Raw genomic sequence first — 24191 nt, 5'->3', positions numbered from 1 at the left:
TAATGGGTTATCTGGACCCTGAATCTGGGTGCCCAGCAGAAGGAGGGTGCTGTGTGCCCAGTTCTCCTTTCCTGGACAGATGGGTGGGGAGGAGAGGAGTGGGAAATGAGTGGATGCTTGGCTCTGCCCCCAGCCAATGTACCCACCAATACAGCTGAGCTGTCGAATGGGGTACCAGAATTTCCTATTAGTATAGACCAGTAATAAATTATTACCCCCTTGGGGCAGAGGAAGAACTGTGACTCTGAGGGGTGTGGAAAAATCTATTGTATGGAATCAAATGTATATTTTGTTAAATTAGCAAGAGTTTCTTTTTAATCTCAGTAAAACAAATACTATGTAGTGATAGACACTGTTATCAGAACATAGATAGATAGATGTTTCCTTTTCACTATTCTCCATCCCCCCTGTACCTGTGATATTTGTAAGTGTGACCTCCAGCTGACAAAAAAACAAAAGCTTAACACAAGTGTCTATGCACATAACTAACAGAAGGCTTTGCCTTATTGTCCCTGTTCAAGGGACCTCATTCAGATCTTAGTTGGAGCAATGTTTGTGTCTTCCACAGCGTGTCAGTGAGTCCAGTCACAGCACAGGGGACTCTGCTATCTGACAGAGTACATTCAGAAGGCTAATTTCGGACCTCAGTTGCACCACACAGTAGACATGACTGAAGTCAGTGGGTTGCACAGAGGCAGAATGGGTCTAGTTGATAGACACAACACAGACAGGCTCCTCAGAACAAATTTAGATAAATGGGTGCACTGACTTGAGAGGAGTCAGTCATTTAAAACCAGAGATGAATCCTGCTCTCAATTATGGGAGAGTAAATCCAGAGTCACTCATTTGAAGCCATTGGTTTAAGATCAATGTGAAAACAGAGATTGGTCCCTCATGATAACTTCTCTGAACTGACACAGCACTCCCCATGTGGGGAGGTGTATGAGTGTGCACCTTATTCAAAGACCATTTAAGACAACGGGCATCTTTATATTGACTTCAGTGAGCAATGGATAACGCCCTACCAAGCACCTTCGCTTCAGAGTCAGTTACTTGCTAGTTTCAGGTTTCCTGTTTAAACATTTTTTTCAGATCAGTTGTTTGTGGCCTTTAAATCTGTGAGGGTCTCCTCCCTTAAATGTAGATGCTAAACATCTGTTCAGAAAAAAACAAGTGTTTAACATCTCAAGTGTTTGTGAGGGGCAGCTCTAGAATGCAATAGAAAACCTTTAGTTTTCTGGTATTTCCTTTATTTTCAGGTAAGGTTATCCAAGGCCATACCCTACAGAGTTTCACAATCATTATAGCAGTGTTGTAATCTGTAATGTTTACAGCAATTCAATCTATGTAATTTCTTATTTGCTGGCTCAACAGACTGTCACAGCCTATGTGAATTGGTGTCTTTATCTCCAGTTCATACATAATTCATGCAGTACAGTTCCTGAGTCCCTGGCTACCTGAAACACAGTTTATCCCAGGGACAGCTCATTACAATACAATCTTATTTCTCAGCCCAAAGCCTTACTTAGATGAGGGCTACAACTATATAGTCAGCTCCCAAAATGTATCATATAGGAACTGTTTATGTGCCACCCTTCTTTCCTAGACATGATGATCATGAAACCATTCCAAACTGTTAGAAGGCACAGTACATATTTTCTTTTACTACAGAGCAATCATTGTAATTCCAAATTCCAAAGATAACATTCTGAGAAACCACTTACTAAGCAATAGACCGGGTGCAAAATGTCATCTCTATAGTCGCACATCTTTTGATATTTGCTGTTTGACCTGTGCAAAAAATATATATATATATATATATATATAAATATATATATATATATATACACACATACCAGCAGTTGCACCAAGTTTGGTTGTATAAAGGGATACAGTACAGTCAGTCAAGTTGTACTGCTCCTGTTAATTGCAGAATCAGAGAAGTGATGTATGGGGCCAGATCCTCAGCTGGTGTAAATCACTGAAGTTCTGTTGACCTAAATGGAGTTACATTGATTTATACCCAGTGAAGGATCTTTCCCATTAACTAGGTTGACAGTCTGAGTCTTGTTCCTCTTGGATAGGTGTCCGCATGGCAACCGCCACTTATTGGCACCATTGTTGACAGTCAGGCGGAGAGGTCAAGGACTGAGTGTCAATGGAAACTGAATGATGACTCTCTTTCCTCCGCAGGTGGTCCCTCCTAGTCAGGGTTGAGGCACATGGTAAGAGTAGGAGTTGCGCACACTGGACCTGTTCTGTGAATAAAAAGAGAATTGGTCTTCAGGATGATTAGACCTTTAATGATCACTATAATAATAAAGCACATGCAAGGCACCTATTGGCTCAACATCAAGAAAGTTTCTTAAAAATGAAGTCCTCAGTTAGATCCTGTCATAGAATGCATTTGAATTATGGAACCTCCAAATTCCTGGGAGATTTAACCAGCAGTGTTTCTGCTGAAGGTGGCATTCCTATTTCTTATTAGGATTCCATTTAATTTGCTATTGTCACCCAGAAATCCACTTATCCTGCCTTTTGTCTGTCAGAGACCAGTACACTTTGACATGAAAATAAAATGCTATTCTGTGAGCTCAATGAACTCTTCTGCTTAATGAAACTTCATGTTTTCTTCATGTTGCTGCTGTTGAGGGTTTTTTGTGTTGAACTCTGTATTTTAAAAGATAGTGTCACAGCAACCTGTTGGCTTCTTTTCTACACTTTTAGTACTTTACAACAAAGGGCTCAGTCAAAGCTGGTAGGTTTAGGAAGACCAATAACTCTCCCACACTAAACGATGTCCAGTACCTTCAAATTGACACCATATGACACTGCTGGAATAGGAAACAGTGCACGTAACTGCACACATATAACCCACCCAGCTTGAGCTGACTGGAGAATTGAACCCAGCACTTGCAGGTCTAAAAGTATGTACCACAACCACTTGTGTTAAAGGTCTGAGACCACAAACCAGTGCTCACTGAATTCCATGGAGAGCCTTCCACTGACTTCAATGGGCCTCAGATCTGGTCCTTAAAAAGAAAAGTCTATACTTTATTCCTGCTGTTTTCAGCCCTGGTACTTCAGCTGCCAAAAAAGCACCATGGATTTTAAGGAGCATTGCATGTGATCACATATTTAGTGCATTTCTAGAAAGGGTGCTTCTAGTTGCTCTATTTTACACACATGCGCAGGGACCAGTTCTCTCCCTGAGGGATACAAGTAACTCCCATTTGACTCCAAGAACTGAGCCCCATGATTCAGCGTGACGTTCAATGTGCCTCTTCCAAATCCACAACAAAGCCTTTCAGTAGACTTAACAAAGTGTTGTTCTGCAAAGGATTGTGCGGTTACTGGAACACTGGACTCAGACATTACAGAGCTAATCCTCCTATAGCTCTCTACTCTATCACTAAGAATACATTAGCAGTTGTCTCTGTCAGCGTCTTAGTATCTGAGCTACTGTGCGGGATTCTTTCATTTGCTGACTCATGTTTCATGACTCATGACAAACCCCTCTGCAGAGATGATCATTCTAATCTTCTGTTTATTGCCTCCTGAAGCATCAACAGGGGCGGCTCTAGGAATTTGGCCGCCCCAAGCAGGGCGGCATGCTGCAGGGGGCGCGCTGCCGGTCCCGCGGCTCCGGGGGACCTCTTGCAGACGCGCCTGCGGAGGGTGCGCTGGGAGGGCGGCAGGCAGCTCCGGCGGACCTTCTGCAGTCATGCCTGCGGGAGGTCCGCTGGTCCCGCGGCTCCGGTGGACCTCCCGCAGGCATGACTGCGGAAGGTCCACCAGAGCCGCCTGCCACCCTGCCGGCAAAATGCCGCCCCAAGCGCGCGCTTGGCGCGCTGGGGTCTGGAGCTGGCCCTGAGCATCAGGTTTGCTCTGGATAAATGTTTACAGCAGAGAATTGGCCGAGCCAAGGCGTTGAGCTCCAGACCCCAATCTCCCCAAAGTTCAAAGGAATTAAATCTTGGTGTTCCAGTTTGGGCTCATCTCTAGTCTACAGTTTACCTGGGATTATGACAGACACAAATGACTAAGCAAGGGGGTAGGCAGGGATGAAATGGAGGCAAGGAAGAGAGGGCATTGAGCAAAGATAACCCTGAAATATGGACTGTGACCCAGATTCTTAGGTGGCATGAATCTGCATAAGTCAATGGAGCTACACTGATTTATACCAGCTGAGGATTTGGCCCATGGCACAGAAAGTTCTCAGATAAAATCCTCACCAGTCAGAAATATACTGATGCACTGAACTAGATAATTCAGTTAGATATACCAAAGTCACCCCGATTAGAACTGCCTTGACTTCCAGGGATGAATCTCATACACACACGCTTGGTCTCATATCAAATCACTAACTACAGATGACTCCTGCCTTCTGTATTCTGGAGTGTCAACTCATCTTAATTACTAGCTTGCCAGAAAATGTTAACAAGGACTCACAGCTCATCCTTGTGTGTATTTGAGGGCACTCCCCAGATTTCACTTTTGTTTTGAAGTTCATTTTATTCTCATTAGGACTTTGGACCAAAACAAGAAAAGGAACAGAAGCCTCCATATTCAAGCACAGTGCAGATAATTTACAGATAGCCAGAAGAGCCTCATCTTCCAGACAGCCAAGCAGAAAGACCACAGAGTGTTTGAAGAGCACTATTGCTTAGGTAGGGTGTAAGTCTGGAAACTGGTATTTATAAGAAAAAATGGTCAAATTGTGATTGCCTTTTGTACATAAGCACATGACAGAAAAACATGCCAAGAGGGGCAGCTCAGGAGCTAATTTTTGGCCTCCCCTCCTCCCAGTTCTAGCTCTCCCCAATACATACAGAGAAACCACTGAAAGGCTCTCTGTCAAAGGAATCACACAAGGACATTATGGGGCAGAGCTCAGTACTAGGAGCCAGGTGGTACGGTCTGTTTGTTACTGCTAGAAGTGTAGTAAGCCTGGCACTAGCACCTGCTGCAGTTTTGACCAAGAGGGGTAATATTAGAGCCCGCAGCTGCGATGCAGCAGCATAGAGTGCTGTCCTGGGGAGGGAGACAGGCAGTGAGAGGGCAGCTCAAACTGGGGAGGGAGCTCAGAATCCACTGGAAGGAGCCAGTGGGAAGATGATGAGAGAAGGAGACGAAAAAGTCAGTGCTGGGGGTATAAAGGAGATTTGCTGGGGAGAGGAAAGCTGGACCTCAAAGGGACGTGTGCAAGGAGCCAGCTGTGAGGGGCACACAGCAACTGACCAGGGAGATTGACCACTGGGACGCTGACAGAGAGATACAGTTTGGGCGTCTGGGGAATGGGTGTGGCTCTCCAGGGGAGAAGCTGTCACTCATGGGTCACCCTGTTGGAAAGAGGCACTGTTGTCAAAGGGCCGAATCAAAGGAGCAGCGCAAGCCAGGGGTGGGTGAAAGCAGGACAGCAGGGGTGAAACTAGACTTTGCAGCCAGGGAGAAGTTGATTCCTTCTTGGGGGTGACACAATGCATTGTTGACAAATTTCTTTTATTACAATGGTAATTTACAGTATATTATTTTCCTTGGTGAATATTGGCTGTTACTTCATATTATTAATGTTCCTGCCAAATTTCTAGCTTTGCCTTTATAAAGTTGACAAATGTAAGGTTATTTCCATTGCGTTGATTTGCCTCTGCCTCTCCTCACAGTAGCAGTAGCCTCGCTGAGGCCTGGATAAGCTCCCTGGCCCGGCAATGACAAGTCTACACCCATTTCTAAGGATGCAGCTACCAGCTATAGGGCACCATATCCCCACAGAGGCCTGGTCTGCTGCCTAGTGCACATGCTGCTCTCTACAGGGAGCACTAACTGTGTGTTCATCCTGTGCCTCTTCCCAGAAAGCTTATAGAAACGGGTTCCTTCTAAAAGAACCTGTTGTAACACGTAGGCAGCAGGTGGTAGCGTTAAGACTACTCTGGGAACCTAGGCTCTGAATGTCCTGGCTTGCTTTGCCCTTGAAATCTCAGCACTAATGTTGCATTTCATCTGAGTACGTTCATTTAACCTGCACATTTTTTCTAAAGGTTCTCAGACTGTGAAAGGAATCAGATCCCATGTTGGCAGCACATTGTACTGGAAGCACTGTGCTAATGGACTCTGGAGACAGCTCACAAACTGTAGGACAGGAACAACGTGATAATGTGAACATCTGCTCTTTGGTGACAGGTAATTTTGCCCTTATCTGTAGGCAGCTGTAAGCGGAACAGGCCATTTTTTGGCCTATATATTTCCATTGGGCACTCTCTCTGTTCTATTTCAGGTGTTATCGGTGCTGCTAAAAGCTGTGCCCGCAGAGAGCTCAGCAACACCTAAATACCTTTAAAAATCTGGACCATTATGCTTATTATGTTCAAAAGGCTTGGCCGTTCAGGCTTTTGTCACAGCACTTTTAATGCATTAATGGTTTGTCTACATGGGGAAATTGACCAGAATAGCTATTCCAGTCAGGGTGCTCTCTTGGAATAGCTATTCTGGTCAGTTTTCCCATGTAGACAAGCCCTAAGGTGCTTTGCAAGCAGCAAATTGCTATTTTTTAAGAGCACTTGTATTCAGGAGGGATGAAGGCTGTTTAGTTTTTATAATCAGTCCCCACCTCATGTATTTACTCAGGGAAATCCTGCTCAGTGACAGTGAGCTCCTGATGTTCTCTGTTCAGTTCAGCTGTGATTTTTAAAAAAATGGTGTGAATTTAGTGCTTGCAAATAGTGCCAGACTGTCTGCCCTGGGAAGCCTCTCTTTATCCTCACAGCATAGGCAGTGGGCGGTATAAGCTTCTCTGTATGCTACTCCCTCATAGTGTCTCAAGCCTGACCTGGAGGGACTACCTTTAAATTCTTCCTTAAAACTCTCCCCTTGGGTACTTTCAAAGTGGCACTAGCTGCCACTGTCTAGACAAGGTTGGAGCTGATTGTACTCCCTGCTGTTGCCTGGAACCCCTGTTATGTCTCATCTATCTGTTATGTTCTAAGATATTGTGAACTTTTGGGGGCAGGGACTGTCTTTTTACAGTAAATTGTCCTCCATGCAGCAGCAAACGTGCACTCAGGATTTTTTGCTAACCTCCACAGCATAATTATTGGTTTGTTTTTTCTCTATGGGTATGGTAACGTGAAACAAAGGTCTTATGCAGGGAGGACAACAGCTTTTTACCTCTGAAAAGAACCTCTCTTACTAGACATTTGCTATCCAGACAGCATCTGCTTCAGCTCTCAGTACTATCTGATCATCCAACTCTTCTGGGTTTGAGCAATCCAAGTACCTTCACTTGAATAGGAACATTTCATCTGATCTACTGGGTTAATGTGATCCACAATGGGGCTAATGCTATGCGGTGCTCCTCAGATCTGAGATCTCTTGAAAGGGAAGGTACACATGAAACTCAGTAGTAGTACCTTGCAGAATCAGGTCCTAAAAACTCTGGGCTTTCTCCCCGAGATAACACCAGATAAAGGAAACAAAAGCATCTTGTTTGGCCCAGTTGGCACCAACATATTGATAAAGTCAGTATTCTCTCAAGTTTTTTCTCTCTAAGCTGGTACAGATAAGCCCAAAACAAATCTTTCTTGTCATGAAGAATTTTCAAATACATCATATCTGCATCTGGGCAAGATTCCTGTCATGTAAGCTGCCAATGCAGGCTCGGTATATAGAGATCTGACTGGCTGGTCTTGGAGTGACTATGGACTCTGACTGACAGCACTTGGCAAAAATGCTCCTCAGGATACTGTTTATCTATGCAGGTCCTACAAAGTAGGTGTGACCTAGAATGGGTTTCCTCCAGCTTGACTGCTGTGGATATGCCTATTGAGATAACGTGGTTGGGGGATGGCAAATCTTAGTCACATGGAAGCCAAATTCTGCTCTCAGTTAAGCGCAGGCACCCTATTAAACTCAGCGGTGTTCCATGGGTGTAACTGAGGGCAGAATTTGGCCTACACAGAGCTAAGTTTTACCACGGCTAATTAACGGACAAGGAGAGGTAATGTTGTTGTCTAATGACTAGAACAGTGACTGGGTAGTCAGGCTATGGTATCTTGGACAAGTCATTTACGGTAGCCTCTCGGTGCCTCATATTAGCTACCTCTAAAATTGGGATAATAATAATGATGCTAATACCACCTTTGGTGGGGAATGGGAATTCATTTTGTTTGAAAAAGTCTTTAAAATCTTGAGTGAAAGGTGATACATAAATACCAGCTAGAGCAGAGGTGGGCAAACTCTTTGGCCCGAGGGCCACATCGGGGTTGCAAAATGGTATGGAGGTCTGGGTAGGGAAGGCTGTGCCCCCCAAAACAGCCTGCCCCTTGCCCCCTATCCACTCCCTCCCACTTCCCGCCTCCTGGCTGCCCCCCTTCAGAACCTCCAACCCATCCAACCCCCCCACTCCTTGTCCCCTGATTGCCCCTTCCCAGGATCCCTGCCCCTGACTGCTCCCCGGGACCCCACACCCTATCCAACCCCCCCCCGCTCCCTGGCCCCTGACCGCCACCTCCCAGGGACCCCACCCCTATCCAACCCCCTCCCTGTCCCCTGACCACCCCTCCTGGGACCCCCTGCCCCTAACTGCCCCCCTGGAACCTCCACCCCATATCCACACCCCCCAAGCCCCTTTCAGAATGTGGCCCTGTGAACATGGGTGGAGGACTCAGGAGGAGCAGGGGCAGCCGTGCAGCCGGAGAGAAGCGGCAGTTTCCCCTTGAAAGCGCCACTTCTCTCCGGCCGGCTGCGTGGCTGCCCGGTGCTCCTCCTGAGTCCTCTGGCCGCATTCCCCACGCTCCCACCACTCGCACCGCCCACCTGCTCCCCTGCCCCTGCAGTGCAGCCCCTCCCTCCTGCAGGGGGTTCGCCTGTGCTGAGCTGCCCAAGTGCCCAGCCCTGGGGCCCCCTGTTGTTGGGGGGCCCGTGCCAGGGCACCCTGTGGTCACTTGTAAATCTTCCCCTGAGCCGCACCACCCGGAGACAGCCACACCGCCGCGCTGCTGGCACGGTGAGCTGAGGCTGAGGGGGAGGGAGGACAGCAGGGGAGGGCCAGGGCCAGCCGGGAGTTCAGGAGCTGGACAGGACGGCCCCGTAGGCCAGATGTGGCCCGCAGGCCGTAGTTTGCCCACCTCTGAGCTAGAGAGAAGATGGTCTTGTGGTTAAGACACAGATCCAGGCCTCAGAAAATCTGGGGTCAATTTCCACTTCTGTACAAACTTCCTGTGTGACCCTGTGCAAGTCACTTAATCTCTCTGTGCCTCAGTTTCCCACCCATAAAATGAAGATAACAATAGTTCTTTTATATTTAGATTGTAAGTTCTTTTTAACAGGGACTATTTTTTACTATATGTCTGTCCAGTGCCTCCCACACAGTGCCCCTAGATACGACTGTCAGACAAATAACATTTTTATTATTATTTTTCCAATTTTGCCATGTGGCCCAGTATCCGATCCATAGGGGAGTGCGTAAGGCCCAAGTGTGTTGTGTAATCATTCCAAATATAGCTTATATTAAAACTCCCATAGAGCCATTGGCAAAATGCACATAGATTTTTTTCTGGCTATGCTTTCTTCATGCCTTAGTACAGAGGTGAGCCATGAATGCTCATGAAATTGGGGGTTGGGATGCAAGAGGGGGTGAGGGCTCTGACTGGTGGTGCGGGCTCTGTGGTGGGTCCAGAAATGAGGAGTTCAGTGTGCAGGAGGGGGCTCCAGGCTGCGGCAGGGGGTTTGGAGTGTGGGGTGGGGTGAGAGCTCTGGCTGGGGGTGCAGGCTCTGGGGTGGGGCTGGGGATGAGGGTTTGGGGTGCAGGAGGGTGCTCCAGGCTGGGACCAAGGAGCTAGGAGGGCAGGAGGGGGATCTGGGCTGTGGCATGGGGTTGGGGCATGGGAGGGGGTTGGGGTGCAGGCTCTGGGCGGCGCTTACCTCAAGCAGCTCCCAGGAGCAGCAGCATGTCCCTCTCCGGCTCCTATGCAGAGGCACAGCCAGGCAGCTCTGCACACTGCTCTGTCCGCAGATGCCGCCCCTGCAGCTCCCATTGGCTGTGGTTCCTGGACAATGGGAGCTGTGGAGGTAGTGCTTGGGGCAGGGCAGTGTGCCAAGCCCCTTGGCTGCCCCTATATGTAGGAGCCGGAAGGGGGACGTGCCACTGCTTCCGGGAGCCGTGTGGAGCCATGGTTCATGCGGAGTGGGGCAAGCTCCTGACCCTGCTCCCTGGCAGAAGCTCAAGGGCTGGATTAAAATGTCTGAAGGGCCGGATGTGGCCCCTGGGCCGTAGTTTGCCCACTCCTGAGCTAGGCTATGGTGACCTTCTGAAGAATGATCACAATAGCTACTAACACTTGTTTAAAAGGGTTACACGGCAGCCTCTGTTTTCTACATTGACTCAAGCCCACAATGCAGCACAATGACTCTCTGTTCTTGACCTTTTCTCTCTTTCTTTTAATAATTGGAAAACAACATCAAAAGAACTATCCAGTTTGTTGAGAGGGGAAATGGAAAACTGCACTCCATATTCTATGTCTTACCAAGAGAGCTGACAGCCCCCCACAGCAGTTTCAGCAGGGTCAGAGGGAAAGCGCTGCAAGCCAGGCCCTGATATGTGCCTTTCAATGTTCTCCACTCATTTACCTCACCTTTATATCCATGTGACTCCACTGACTCCCAAAAACTGGTGTAAAGAAGGGGGTGGCATCAGTCCTTTTGGTATAATTTTTATGATGAAAGCTGGATTCTCATTCAGTGACAGAAAGAGGTGACCTTCCAGTTTACTGCTTTAAATTCCATTTCAGGAAAGATCTTCAGTACATACTTAAGTGCCCAAGCAGGAGTAAGGGTGCAGGGGTTGGTCCTTTATTCAGCACAGCTTGTTTCACAATTATATAAACCTGTTGAATCTTTCCCAAGAAAAGAGAGGTCTAAAGAGGCACTTCACCTACAATGGGCTCTGCAGAGTAAAGCGGGGAAGTGACGTTCTTTTTGACATATATCAATAAGAGACACCAGCGCACTGAACAGAACAGAAGAAAATAATTTAAGAGGATTGTATTTAGAAGCATTAATGTACATTTTGAACAGCTACATCTCTGCTCAAAACAAGAGTGTTTCAGAAAGTTGCCAAGCAACACAAAAGCCATATATTGTAAGCACTATGTAACCCAGACACTTGTGTCTAAAAGAAAAAATAAAACTCTGAAGGGCAAACCTGGAAAAAATATCTCCTTTGTGAGCCTTTGTTGTAGTTTCCTCTCTCTCACACTTTCCCCACCCCCAGGTTCATTTCCTGAGTTATGTACAAAGAAAATCATTATCCAAGGAACAGCAGCAAAAAGAATGGTACGGACAACGTACAAGCAATACTACAATACCGCAGCTCGCTAATAAGGAAATTCCAACTACGTTAGGCACTAGCAAACCAGTACGGGCCAAATAGCGTTTCCAAATAAGTCTTGATATATACACAGTGGGTGAAATTCTCCCCTTTGCAGAGGGACAGCACAGACCATCTATGTCCCCCTGAATCCCAGGAGGAGCAAAGGCAGTAGCTACACTCCTCAGGAGAATTGTAGCTATCAGAGAGGGGACATTACTGGATTTGGAGAGGGGATCAGCCTATGAATGGGAGCATGGACAGAAGGATATTGTGGGAGGGGGAAGGGAGTATACTGTAGTCTCAGATAGCATTTTACAACTGGATTGCCCGCTGAGGAAATACAGATCAGGGGCACTGCCCAGGGGTAATATGGGAACATGGTTGGAGGGGAATTTCTGGGCAGGGAGGAATCTAAGAAGGACATTGCTGAAAGTAGGAGTTTAATGCTACCTTTGCACCTCCTGCTGCTTCTGGTTCTACATTGCTGGCAGACTGGGAGCACTAGCAAAGATGACAGCTGCCAGAGCTGACTGCACTGTGTTGCATACACATTACCACACAATCAACTGAGGCTTTACTCCTACAAGCTCTCAGGGTAACTTTGTGTGGTCTGCCTATCAATCAACTAGGGTACTTTTACGTTTGGACACAAGGTGAATTTCAATCTATCGAAGGCCATTACAATTGATTGATCTCTCTGAGGTGAACAAGGCCCAATTCAGGTGAAGAAAAGCAGCATAAGTACATCCTGGAAGTGCAGGGGGTGGGAGGGTTTTCAGATGCACCCAACTGAAATAGAGGGTTAGTTACTAGCTCCCCTATATAGTATAACCTGTCCAGTTGCGTTTGTAAAGGGCAGTGGTGTACAAAAATACAAGTCAGTTCATTACTGAATATGTGAGTGTGAGGAAAAGTGGCAGGTGGTTCCTTGAAATCCTTCCACTTTTCCTCCATGTTCCCACAGCAGCAGGCACACAGAGTAATTAGCTGGCTAATATGGCTGTGTCACCTCTGCCCTACACTGGATGCTAATGGAACTGCTCAACTGTGTGTCATAGTCCCTGTATGCCTCATAGTGTAGCTCCAAAGCTTGTTTCTCCCATGAACAGAAGCTGGTCCAGTAAAAGATATTACCTCACCCCCCTGGTCTGTCTAATAGACTAGTGAACAGCCATTCTCCTATAGCTCAAGCAGCAGGGAGCCTTTGCTTCAGGAGCAGGAGGGTCAGTTTGATCCCTGCTGCTCCTGTGGGATTCTGAATAGTCATGGTGAGCAGCATGGATAATGACAGCCAAAGAGTTCCTGTGTGCCTGTGGATTTGTTACAGTAGCTAGACTGACCGCCTGGAGAGCACAGCGTCTTATGGATTGAAATGGCAGCTTCAGGCATTATCTATCCCTCTTCCTGACCCAAAGGCATTAGTCTTCTCAGCAAACAAAAGATTCCAGGAGCCTGGGTATTACACTGCCCCTCTAAAATGGAGTGCAAGAGAAGAGCGGTTCCGCCTCACCCCAGGAGCTCCCTTTCTCAAGGAACCGCTTCTGCTCTCACCTCCTCGCTTAACAGGCTTTTTGGAGAGTAAAGTTCCTTCCATTAAGGCAAACTGACAGCTAGCGCCTATGTCTCCCCAACCCCCTGTTCCCTTTTGACAGGCCTCAGTAGAGTTGCCACTATCTCTCTCTCTCCTCTTTTTCTGTCCTCTTTCTAGCTTTCTTTTTCTCTGGTTGCCCCTTCTCTTGATGGCTGTCCCCTCTATCTCACCTTCACAAGCCCTGGTGGCTCCATCCCACCCTCTCACATCATCAGATGACAACGTGTTGCTCAGGGGTGTGGCGGTCCCATGGCCAAGGACAAGAGAAGAGAAGTCTGGGCCACCATACTGCTGCCTAAGCCTGCAGTCCTGTAGATGTGAAATGCTCGCGTGGCCAACTGAATCAAGGGTTGCTGTGCAAGCAGAGGAAAGGCTTTAAAGGAGCCACCTGGAACTTTTATATATAGCCTCCTTGGGAGTACATGTGCTGTGTGTGTGTAGGTGGGGAGAGAGGGGTTGATCTAGGGTCATACAGCTTGCCCCTCCCCCACTGCTCCTCCCTAGACTGATCTCCAAGTGGAGAAACACCATCTCAAGTTCTCTTACATCACAACTGCTAGTAACTGTTAACAGAGACCTCTCCATTCTTCTGCTGGCAGTTACAAGTGGTCACATAGCCTATATTTTTTGCAAACTTTGCTTGCTGCATATCAACTGAAGTGCCAGAAGAAGAAAGTTGAAAAATCATTAAGCTGCTAAATTTGGTTAATCTTTGGACAAATAGACTCTGAACAGCTCACAAATTGTCTTGTGATTATACTGTAAACAGTCTGCCAGTTGGCTTCTGTGGGTAATCACTGATTTTTCTGAGATTAGAGCTTAAGCAACACTCTAATTTAACTGCATACCTTAGTCCTAACCATATTACAGAACAGCAGATTTACTGTTACTGGTATATAGCTTGTTTAACCATTTAGAATGGCAACAGATTTCAGAAAGCTGCGACGATACAATGACAATAGAAAATGGGCTGTTACCTCGCAAATAGTCCTTCTTGAGTTAGAATGTAAATATTTCCTCATCAGACTGAAGGGTTACATCAGATAGGATAGAGAGTAATATGGCAGATGAACTGCAAAATATTTAATACATTAGAGGATCTCTACTAGGCAGAGCCTGAATTATCCCAAATATAGCTTTGACAGTTGCTGATCAACAGCTGTTGTATATTCTGCTTCCATTTTCAGCCGTCACACTGCATGTGTGTAACTTTACATTCCAATGGTGCAGCAAGTCGTGACACAATGTGACACCACAACCCATACCTTCATGTAATGCTTCAGAACAAATGAATGATTGCACCCAGACTAAATGCCTGCTGTAGGGAATACAGTTTGCCACAGGCATCTGCTTCCATAAATCATTGTCTGCTTATGAAACTGGGAGGGGATGTCATTGCTGAATAATTGTTTTTAACTTCACCAATGCAGCCCTTCTGGGGCATCCAATGACTGTCAGTTTCACTGGACAGTTTCACTGGACCATTGGGTAATGGGTACATGGGACAGCACAGCAGAGAGAGAGAAGAAATTGTTTAACCCAATTTAGAAACCAGCCAAAAATCACAGGTTCTAACTTTAGAATAAAGCTCAGAATTTTGGGAACCAGAGATTTAAATATGACCTCCCTTCCTCTGGTTGCATAAATTGGTGGATGTAGTTAATATAGCATGTATCCATGAATAACTGATTTATGCCTGCAAACCAAGTAGAAATTCCACTATACTCCATCAGCATATGTTTCAATTGGAGGAAATGTAGCTCTGGAAACTAGGAGATCAATAGCTCTGTTGCTATGTTACCAAAACCCACCTGAACAATTAGACCCAGTCACAAATCCTCACCTGGAATTTCCACTAGGATAGACATCTAAATGGTAAGAAGAGAAGCCAAGCTGAGGTCTAAACATAAATTTTCAGGCCCAGATCCTCAAAGGTATTAAAGTGCCTCACTCCCATTGATTTTAATAGAAGTTCGACACCTAAATACCTTTAAATATGTGGGCCTCAGTTCCTGCTGGTTCTGGCAAGAGACAAAGTCAGGGCCACTCCTGCAGATTTTTAGGTTTATTCCCCCGGTGGTGCAGAAAGCAGGGTGAAAATGCCTTTCAGACAAGGATCTTTCCTGTTTGCCTAGCGCAGGCTTCTCTGTAGGTAGAAATACCAGAATATGGGGTTCTAGCATTACATTCCAATTGAAAAATAATGGTTTTAACAGAGGGGAAATCTGTTCCATGAAATTCAAAGTGCAACAAAGATCACACTTTTAAAAAGTATGTTTGAGTGAGGGGCTTGAAAACCCCAAAGCACCCTCATCCCTAGCTTTGCCTCAGGATGCTGACTCATTAGGGATAGATTGTGACTTCCCACAGCCACCCCTCTGCAGGCTACCCAGACCTTCGGTGCACAGTAAGAAGGTGCTGCATGATCAGTTCATTCCTCGTACAGTAGGTGAGCAGGGAATGGACAGAGCCTTGGCTGTCGGCTCCATCACCTACTTTTGCCCACACGGCTAAGCTACTGTTCTAATTTGTTGCTGGTAGAAACCAGCTGAAAGCATCTACCCCCATACCCACAGCAGGAGTAAGAGTGAAGCAGGAAGGGAGTGGTTCTGAGGCACAATGCCTTCCAGGGCTGGTCCAGGGGTGGCACAGTTTACAGACCCCCCAGCTGTGCTCAGGCTGCTCTAAAGTATGCCAAGGTCAACATACAGTTAGCACTAGCTGGGCTCAGCAGACAATGGATGCAGCTAAGAATGCCTTGTGTATTTTTAGTTCCTAGCATCACAGAAGTTAAAGAGAGAAAACTCCAGTTAAGTCATCCAGTCTATCCCCCTGCAGTGAAGCTCTCTTCTCCACCAGACCTTTTTTTAGTGTTTAGTCAGGACCTGCATGAATGGGACTTCCACGCTTGGGAAATTGTTCCCCAGTCATGTAAATCTCATTGTCTGAAACCTTATCCTCAGGAGCGCCACCAGCTTTTTTGGCGCCCTAGGCGGCGGAAGGTCCCGCCCCCGAAATGCTGCCCCAACAGAGGCAGCGAAAGGACGCACCCCCGAAATGCCGCCCTGACAGAGGCGGCGGAAGGTCCCGCCCCCCGAAATACTGCCGACAACCAGGGCAGCTGAAGATCCGGCCGCCGCGGTCGCCGCCCCCCAAATGTTAGTGCCCTAGGCGACCGCCTAGGTCACCTAATGGGTTGCACCAGCCCTGCTTATCCTGATATCTGCCTACATTCCTTAATTTCATTTGGTTACTCTGAGTTATACCCTTTGTATTATGCTACATAATCCCACTCCATCCTTGAAATTTCAGCATTTCAGGGTCTTGCTTTCTTTGGGTCCATCCTAACAATCTCACTAATTCTAACTTGGAGCTGGAATAAGCCATACAGACACTGCTGGAGATGGGAGAAACAGTAGTTGGTTTTTCAAGACCTCCCTTGTTTAGTTAGCCAAAAACCCTATTGTTTTCTCATAAGACAAAAAAAGGAAGAATAGACAGGAAAGGCATAACTTGTGCATACCAGGACATAATAGCATGTCTATTGCTCTTACTCTGTCAGCAGAAAGGGTAGTAGAAAAAGGGGAATTCACCCACTTCAGAGGGCTCCTCTTTCAAGGACCATGTAACAACCATGTAAAAGAAGCGGTGAGAGATAAAAAGGCATCTTTTAAAAAGTGGAAGTCAAATCCTAGTAAGGTAAATAGAAAGGAGCATAAACACTGCCAAATTAAGTGTAACAATGTAATCAGAAAAGCCAAAAAAGAGTTTGAAGAACAGCTAGCCAAAAACTCAAAGGGTAATAACAAAATATTTTTTAAGTACATCAGAAGCAGGAAGCCTGCTAAACAACCAGTGGGGTCCCTGGAGGATCGAGATACACCTCTACTCCGATATAATGCTGTCCTCGGGAGCCAAAAAATCTTACTGTGTTATTAGTGAAATCGCGTTATATCGAACTTGCTTTGATCCGCCGGAGTGCGCAGCCCTGCCCCCACCAGAGCGCTGCTTTACCGCGTTGTATCCGAATTCATGTTATATCAAGCCACATTATATCAGGGTAGAGGTGTACTAAAGGAACACTTAAAGACGATAAAGTCATTGCGGAGAAACTAAATGAATTCTTTGCTTCAGTCTTCATGGCTGAGTATGTTAGGGAGATTCCCAAACCTGAGCCATCCTTTGTAGGTGACAAATCTGAGGAATTGTCACAGATTTAAGTGTCACTAGAGAAGGTGTTGGAATTACTTGATAAACTTAACAGTAACAAGTCACAGGGACCAGATGGCATTCACCCAAGAGTTCTGAAAGAACTCAGATGTGAAATTGTGGAACTATTAACTATGGTTTGTAAACTGTCCTTTAAATCGGTTTCTGTACCCAATGACTGGAAGATAGCTAATGTAACACCAATATTTTAAAAGGGCTCTAGAGGTGATCGCAGCAATTACAGACAGGTAAGTCTAATGTCAGTACCAGGCAAAGTAGTTGAAATAATAGTAAATAATTGTCCGACACATAGAAGAACATAAATTGTTGGGCAAAAGTCAACATGGTTTCTGTAAAGGGAAATCATGTTTTACTAATCTATTAGAGTTCTTTGAAGGGGTCAACAAACATGGGGACAAGGGGGATCCAGTGCACATAGTGTACGTAGATTTCCAGAAAGCCTTTGGCAAGGTCCCTCACCAAAGGCTCTTATTTAAATTAAGTTGTCATGGGATAAGAGGGAAGATCCTTTCATGGATTGAGAACTGGTTGAAAGACAGAGAACAAAGGGTAGGAATCAATGGTAAATTTTCAGAATGGAGAGGGGTAACTAGTGGTGTTCCCCAAGGGTCAGTCCTAGGACTAATCCTATTCAACTTATTCATAAATGATCTGGAGAAAGGGATAAACAGTGAGGTGGCAAAGTTTGCAGATGATACTAAACTGCTCAAGATAGTTAAGACCAAAGCAGACTGTGAAGAACTTTAAAAAGATCTCACAAAACTAAGTGACTGGGCAACAAAATGGCAAATGAAATTTAACATGGATAAATGTAAAGTAATGCACATTGGAAAAAATAACCCCAACTATACATACAATATGATGGGGGTTAATTTAGCTACAACTAATCAGGAAAGAGATCTTGGAGTTATCATGGATAGTTCTCTGAAGATGTCCACACAGTGTGCAGCGGCAGTCAAAAAAGCAAACAGGATGTTAGGAATCATTCAAAAAGGGATAGAGAATAAGATGGAGAATATCTTATTGCCCTTATATAAATCCATGGTATGCCCACATCTTGAATATTGCGTATAGATGTGGTGTCCTCATCTCAAAAAAGATATACTGGCATTAGAAAAGGTTCATAGAAGGGCAACTAAAATGATTAGGGGTTTGGAACGGGTCCCATATGAGGAGAGATTAAAGAGGCTAGGACTTTTCAGCTTGGAAAAGAGGAGACTAAGGGGTGATATGATAGAGGTATATAAAATCATGAGTGGTGTGGAGAAAGTGAATAAGGAAAAGTTATTTACTTGTTCCCATAATATAAGAACTAGGGTCCACCAAATGAAATTAATGAGCAGTAGGTTTAAAACAAATAAAAGGAAGTTCTTCACACAGTGTGCAGTCAACCTGTCGAACTCCTTGCCTGAAGAGGTTGTGAAGGCTAGGACTATACCAGGGTTTAAAAGAGAACTAGATAAATTCATGGAGGTTAAGTCCACTAATGGCTATTAGCCAGGATGGGTAAGGAATGGTGTCCCGAGCCTCTGTTTGTCAGATTGGAGATGGGTGGCAGGAGAGAGATCACTTAATCATTACCTGTTAGGTTCACTCCCTCTGGGACACCTGGCATTGGTCACTGTCAGTAGACAGGATACTGGGCTGGATGGACCTTTGGTCTGACCCAGTATGACCATTCTTATGTTCTTAAGGACAAAAGATTATGCTTATTTGAAGACAAAAATTCCATACTGGGCATATCTAAACCTTTAACAGGTCCCCAGCTCTCTGTTTAACAGGTTTTTCTGAGGCGGTCCATTCTTCAGCCCTTCATCCAACTCCGCTGGAATGTGAGGTCCCATTGAAAGCCTCTCCTGTCATACTCAATCATACGAGACAGTGACTCCTTTCTGAGCTGATGTTTCTCTGCATCATCTAAAATGAATGGATTTTTTATCTTTGCTAATAGTGTACTTTTGCGTGGGCAGACTGACCGGATTTGAACCAATTAACAGGAAGAAATGCTTCTCTGTGACTGAAAAGACAACTTTACTGAGAGAAAATAAATGCTACAAAAATACAGCTATGGATTTAGCAACTTTTGCAACCATAGGGCTTTGAACTTTGAAAACAGTAATGTTGTCCCAGTCCTACTTCTTCCCTCAGCAAGGTCTATTACATTTACCTAGTAGAGCACACATCAGTAATTTAGCCATCAAAACCGCAACCAACGGGCCAAATTTGGTTCTGACTTGTAATCCCAGTGTAATGCAATGTACTGGCTTTGTGTGAGAGAGACTGCCCTTTTGTGGCTGCGCCCACAAAGAAGATAAAGAACCTACTATTGCTTCTAGTTAAGGGAATCGTTCTTTAGCTCCAGCGTCCAAGGCCTATGTTCTTAGAGCTGAAAGACCAAGTTTCTATTTTTAACTCCACAAGGATGTGGTTGTGATTTATGTAGTAACTGTGTCTGGATTTATTCCAGTGAGTCAGTGCAGAATTTGGTGCGCTTCTAAACAAACCAACTAAAACAACTCTACATGTATATTACTGTGAACAGTACAGTGAAAAGTACTTGCACAATATGCCACATCTTGTCTTAAGAGATTGCCTCAACGTATCTTCAAAAATGTACTGAGTACAATTGTGCCCCATCTGTGTTAGAACGAAGAACATCTCCATTAAGCTACTGATTGCTGTTTCTCTTGAATGGTTGTTTAAGAAAGTTTCAATGTAATTTGAAAATAGCAACCCTTAGATTTCACCTGCTGGGGTGGGTGTAGGGGATTTGAATGATTTTTCTATTGTGAGGCCCCATAGATTCCCAAAGAAAGTCATAAATTGTTCCTTATCATAAATCTTCGTGATTCGTTGCAGGGCATTCCTGGGAGGTTCCCAGCTAGCGTTTGTTCTGCAGTAGAGATGCAGTTAGAGATAGTGACTTTTGAAAGACATTTTTGTGGATGAAAACCTAAAGGACTTTAGCCATCTATAGTGATGTTTGCTTTAAATTAAAACTCCACAATCCTGTGCTAGATGGAGCATACGCTGAATGTTGTTATAAATCGCTGTATACCGGGGAGCCTGCTGGACTAGAGTTGAGGCTGAGGACAGATACATAATCCTCCCTGATTAATTAGAGCAGAAGACTCTGCTAATCTCTGTTAGTCTGCTTGTGGTATTCGATCTAATAATAAACAGCACTTAATAAAAAAAACTCATCATGTTTTTTAATTTCATCTGTAATATATACTGTTACAGGGCTCAAACAGGGGACTGCCTAGCTGGTCTGCTCTGAACCTTTGGCCATCCACTCTCTTTCTTTTGCTTTATGCAGAACCACTTCCCTGTAGTGACATATACATTCGACCAAATCTCCACTGGGCACTTTGCGAGTAAGTACTATGTAGATAATGAATAAGGACTTCACAATTTGGGCCCTGATTCAGGAAAGCACTTAAGCACGTGCTTAAATCCATCCCTGTTCAAGACAGCACATAAGCATATGCTTAAAGTCAAGCACATGTTTAAGTCCCACATATGCTTAAATGATATCCTGAACAGGGATGCTTTCCTGAATCAGGGCCTTGGCTCAGTTATTGTTCAGCCTGGTGTGGCTCCCCATGAAGTCAATGGGAGTTTGGCCACTGACTTCAGCGGGAGAAGGACTGGCCCCTTAATGAATTTTCAGTCTGCTGTGTGATGCCATAAATGGTCTGTGGCATACAGAGCTAAGCTGCATGGGATGGCGACAAGCCATATTCTTCTCCCTTTGTTTCACACTTACCTATTGTGCCTTTCCTGCACACAGTACCAGGTGCTTGACTATGATTAATAGACTCCTGTTCTCATCGGACTCCACTGAGAACGCCACTCTTTTTCCTGTCTCCCAGGCAATCTCAGTGTCACCTTTGACTCCTCTCTCTTGACCCCATAGTTGGTTTCCTGGTAAATCTGGTCACTTCTTTTTAGGATTTCCCTAATCTACACATCCCTTACTTTCCCCACTGCTCTTCCACCTTGTCCACATTTTGGTCACCTCTCATCTTGATTACTGCCTGTCCCTCACCGTCCTACCCACTACTGCCTAAGTCATCTTTCCTCTCTTTGCACTCTGACTATATCGCCACCCTCCACTCCATGAAACCCTCCATTGGTGTCTCATCTCCAAACACATCAGATTCCAGCTCCTTGTACTCCTATGTAATCTTCCCCCCTCCCCCACCTCTGCTGTCATTCCTCCACTTCCCTTCTCACTCCCGGCTCTCTTCCAATCCTCTGGCCTTATTGCCTTCTTCCTCTCCATTTCCCACTCCCTCCTTCCGTATCATGCTGCCTCTCTGCCAGGAAGAGCCTCACTACTTTCATCTGCCATGCACCTTTAATCCCTCCTTGTATACTTCCATCATCAGGAAACCACCTTCATCTCATCAATTATCCTGAAATCTTCACTGTTTTGAACTGTTGGCTCCATCTCTTGCCTGTGATTGCTTTAGACAGTTCTTTGGGGGCAGGCAAGTGTTTATTTTTATGGGCCAGATTCAACCTGGCTCCAGCATGGGGGATTAAGCAAGAGAGACACAAAGATCCTCTTCCCACCCTGATGTACAGCGATACAGAAATGTTTTGTCTAATCATAATCGTTTAGATGTCATTGTCCATTTCCCCCATCCCTTCCAGACACACCTGCCTTTCCAGGCAATCATCCCTCAATCTGTGTGCCTCTCACCCATCCCTACCAGCCCGTTCCTTCTCTGTTCCCAGGACCCACAACCAATAAAAGATTTGCACTAACTGCTGTGATCCGACAGTGCTGCATTTTGCACAGCTGTTGTAGCTGTTTGTTACTAAACACCCTGGATTCAAAATTATATCAATTTACACTGAAACATTCCAGACTCCATGTCCCATTGTATATCACTGTATATTGAAGCTACAGCTGCGGGGCCCGTGCTTATTAAGACTTACTCTGGCGATGCGGACTTCATGCCAAGGTAACTGGTGCCTTAGGAATTTGGCTACACAGATGGTAACAATAAATTAGCGCCTCTTCCTCCTAGACAGCAGAGGAATTTAGAGATGGTCTCAAACCACCAGACCCCTGGCTCTGAGCATTTCCAAACTTCGGGAGTGTTTGGATGCTGACTCCGGACCCAAGCACGAACTTTACACATGGTCCCGAGCCCCTGGACCCGCACCCCTGAACTTCGCGTCCAGCCCTGGGAGGGCGCTGCGCCGTGAGGACGGGAACACAGAGGAGCCTTGCGAGCCCCGCTCTCGGGGCCATGTGGCACTTAGCTGGGCGTTCGGATCAGCAGCTGGCGGGACCCACGTGGGGCAGCGCAGCCGCCACCCTGACAGCCAATGGAGCAGGTGGCCCCGCGCTCCCGCGAGCTCGGCCGCCCCGCCCCGCCCCGCGGCTCCTCCCGGCCCAGCCCAGCTCTCAGCCCTTCTGGGGGCCACCTAGGCTTAGCTCGGTCTCTATGGCAACCGCCGCGGGGGGGCCGGGCGCTCGGCGGAGGCTGATCCCGCCCGCCGCGCCGACCCGGCAGCGCCTCCCGCCTGCCCCGCTTGTCACTTCGGAGTCTGCAGCCGGGCGCGCGCACCGCCCGTGGCCCCGGGCTTCCCGCCGAGCGGCGCGGCCCGGCCCGGGTAAGCAGAGTCCCGGGACTGGGACCGTGTGTCCCGTCCAGCCGGCAGCCACGTGGGCGGGGACGCCGCCGGCCCGGCCCTGCCCAGCCCAGCGCCCCGGGGCGGCCGCTCTGGCTGGGTGCCTGGAGCTGGCCCGCATTGCCGGGGGGTAGCGGCTGCCGCGGGCAGCCAGGGCACTGCCGCGGGCGGCCGTGTCCCCCGGGGAGCGCCCGGCGGAGCGGCCCTGCCTGGCTCCCGGCGATCGCTCCCCAACTTCTCGGCGGGTGCCAGCCCGGGCGCATGTCCCGGCGGGGCGGGGTCCCCTCCGCGGGGACTGCGGCTGGACTCAGGGGGCGGCGGCGGCGGCTGGGCAGGCAGGTGAGGGGAGGCTGGAGCTCTGCCCGTCCCCTGCAGGCAGCGCAGCACAGCACAGCGCAAGGGGAGCGGTGGGAGCTGGCCCGAGGGCGGGCCGGGCTGCTCTCTCGGTGCCCGGGCTGGGTGCTGCGGCGTGTTCCGCGCTCGGGACGGGCGCTGAACGGAGCCCGAGAAATAGCGGCGGGGCTTTTCCTCTGCCCGGGACGCGGGCTGCTCTGGCTGCAGGTATGTTCCTCTCTTGCTCTGTCCGGGTCCGCGACAACCCACTCAGCCTCCTCTAGGAGTTTCGAAATTGGCCGCCAGTGTTTATCCCTGACTTGGCGTGGAAATTGCCCGGAGTAGGTTCATTTCTATTTGACTTGCCACCTCCCAGGGGAAGAAACAAGCCCAAAAACGTGAATCGCGACTATTGCACTCTTGAAATCAAGCAAAGTTACGCTTAACGGAGGCAATTCTACCAGGAACATTAGTTAGAATTCACTGGGCAGCCTCTGTCACAGACTATTCATTGAATGTTGTGACAAGTCATTACAAAGGGTCATGCATCCACTTTAAATTAGATCTTGGCATACCACTGTGCTTGTTTTGGTCTTTTCCCTGGATGCTGTCCTTATTTAAAACACAATTTAAAAACTAGGGGCTGAGTCCCTTCCCAGTTACTCCAGTTTTACGCATCCATAACTCCACCAGACTTAATGGCAATGACTACACCTGTAAAACTGGAGTGGACATGTGAAGAATTAGGTCCTAAAATATTTGTTGTTATGTCACTGAGTTAGATGATGGTAATAAAATATCATATGCTTTTATGCTTTTTTTAAACTAACCCTCAGCTGTTTTTAAAATGAAAGTATATGTCTGTCTATCTATCTAGGACTTACATGCGCTTCATCATCACCCTCTAATTTAAAATTAAAAAACAGAGTTCTCAGTCCATAAAAACTGTAGGTCTGTTCCAAAGCCCTTGAAAGTAATGGGAGTCATTCCACTGATTTTAATTAGCATTGGATCAGGCCC

General features: G+C 46.7%; 1 protein-coding gene and 1 long non-coding RNA gene across 7 annotated transcripts in view; one reads left to right on the top strand and one right to left on the bottom strand.

Moving 5' to 3' along the window:
* RD3 (RD3 regulator of GUCY2D) overlaps nucleotides 1–24191 on the top strand; it is a 138503-nt gene that overhangs the window by 80349 nt on the left and 33963 nt on the right. For 2 of the 6 annotated variants that reach the window (XM_039530390.1, XM_039530391.1), the window contains exons 2-3: nucleotides 4528–4670; nucleotides 6039–6180. The gene's annotated coding sequence lies outside the window, so the exon portion shown is untranslated. Of the gene's footprint in view, nucleotides 1–4527; nucleotides 4671–6038; nucleotides 6181–10461; nucleotides 10742–10784; nucleotides 11150–22143; nucleotides 22163–22673; nucleotides 22821–24191 lie in introns of those variants that run through there. The other 4 variants (XR_005596210.1, XR_005596211.1, XM_039530396.1 and 1 more) reach the window with 4 other exon arrangements.
* LOC120400982 lies at nucleotides 1865–22533 on the bottom strand. The gene is made up of 3 exons (XR_005596212.1): nucleotides 22137–22533; nucleotides 18936–19103; nucleotides 1865–2258 (listed from the first exon to the last, which is right to left on the bottom strand). It is a non-coding gene; the product is annotated as an uncharacterized LOC120400982 (long non-coding RNA).

This window comes from Mauremys reevesii, linkage group 3 (genome assembly GCF_016161935.1).
Source record: "Mauremys reevesii isolate NIE-2019 linkage group 3, ASM1616193v1, whole genome shotgun sequence".
Taxonomy (NCBI): domain Eukaryota; kingdom Metazoa; phylum Chordata; order Testudines; family Geoemydidae; genus Mauremys; species Mauremys reevesii.
The sequence above is the reverse complement of the archived record's forward strand: the minus strand, read 5'-3'. Positions and strand labels throughout refer to the sequence as shown.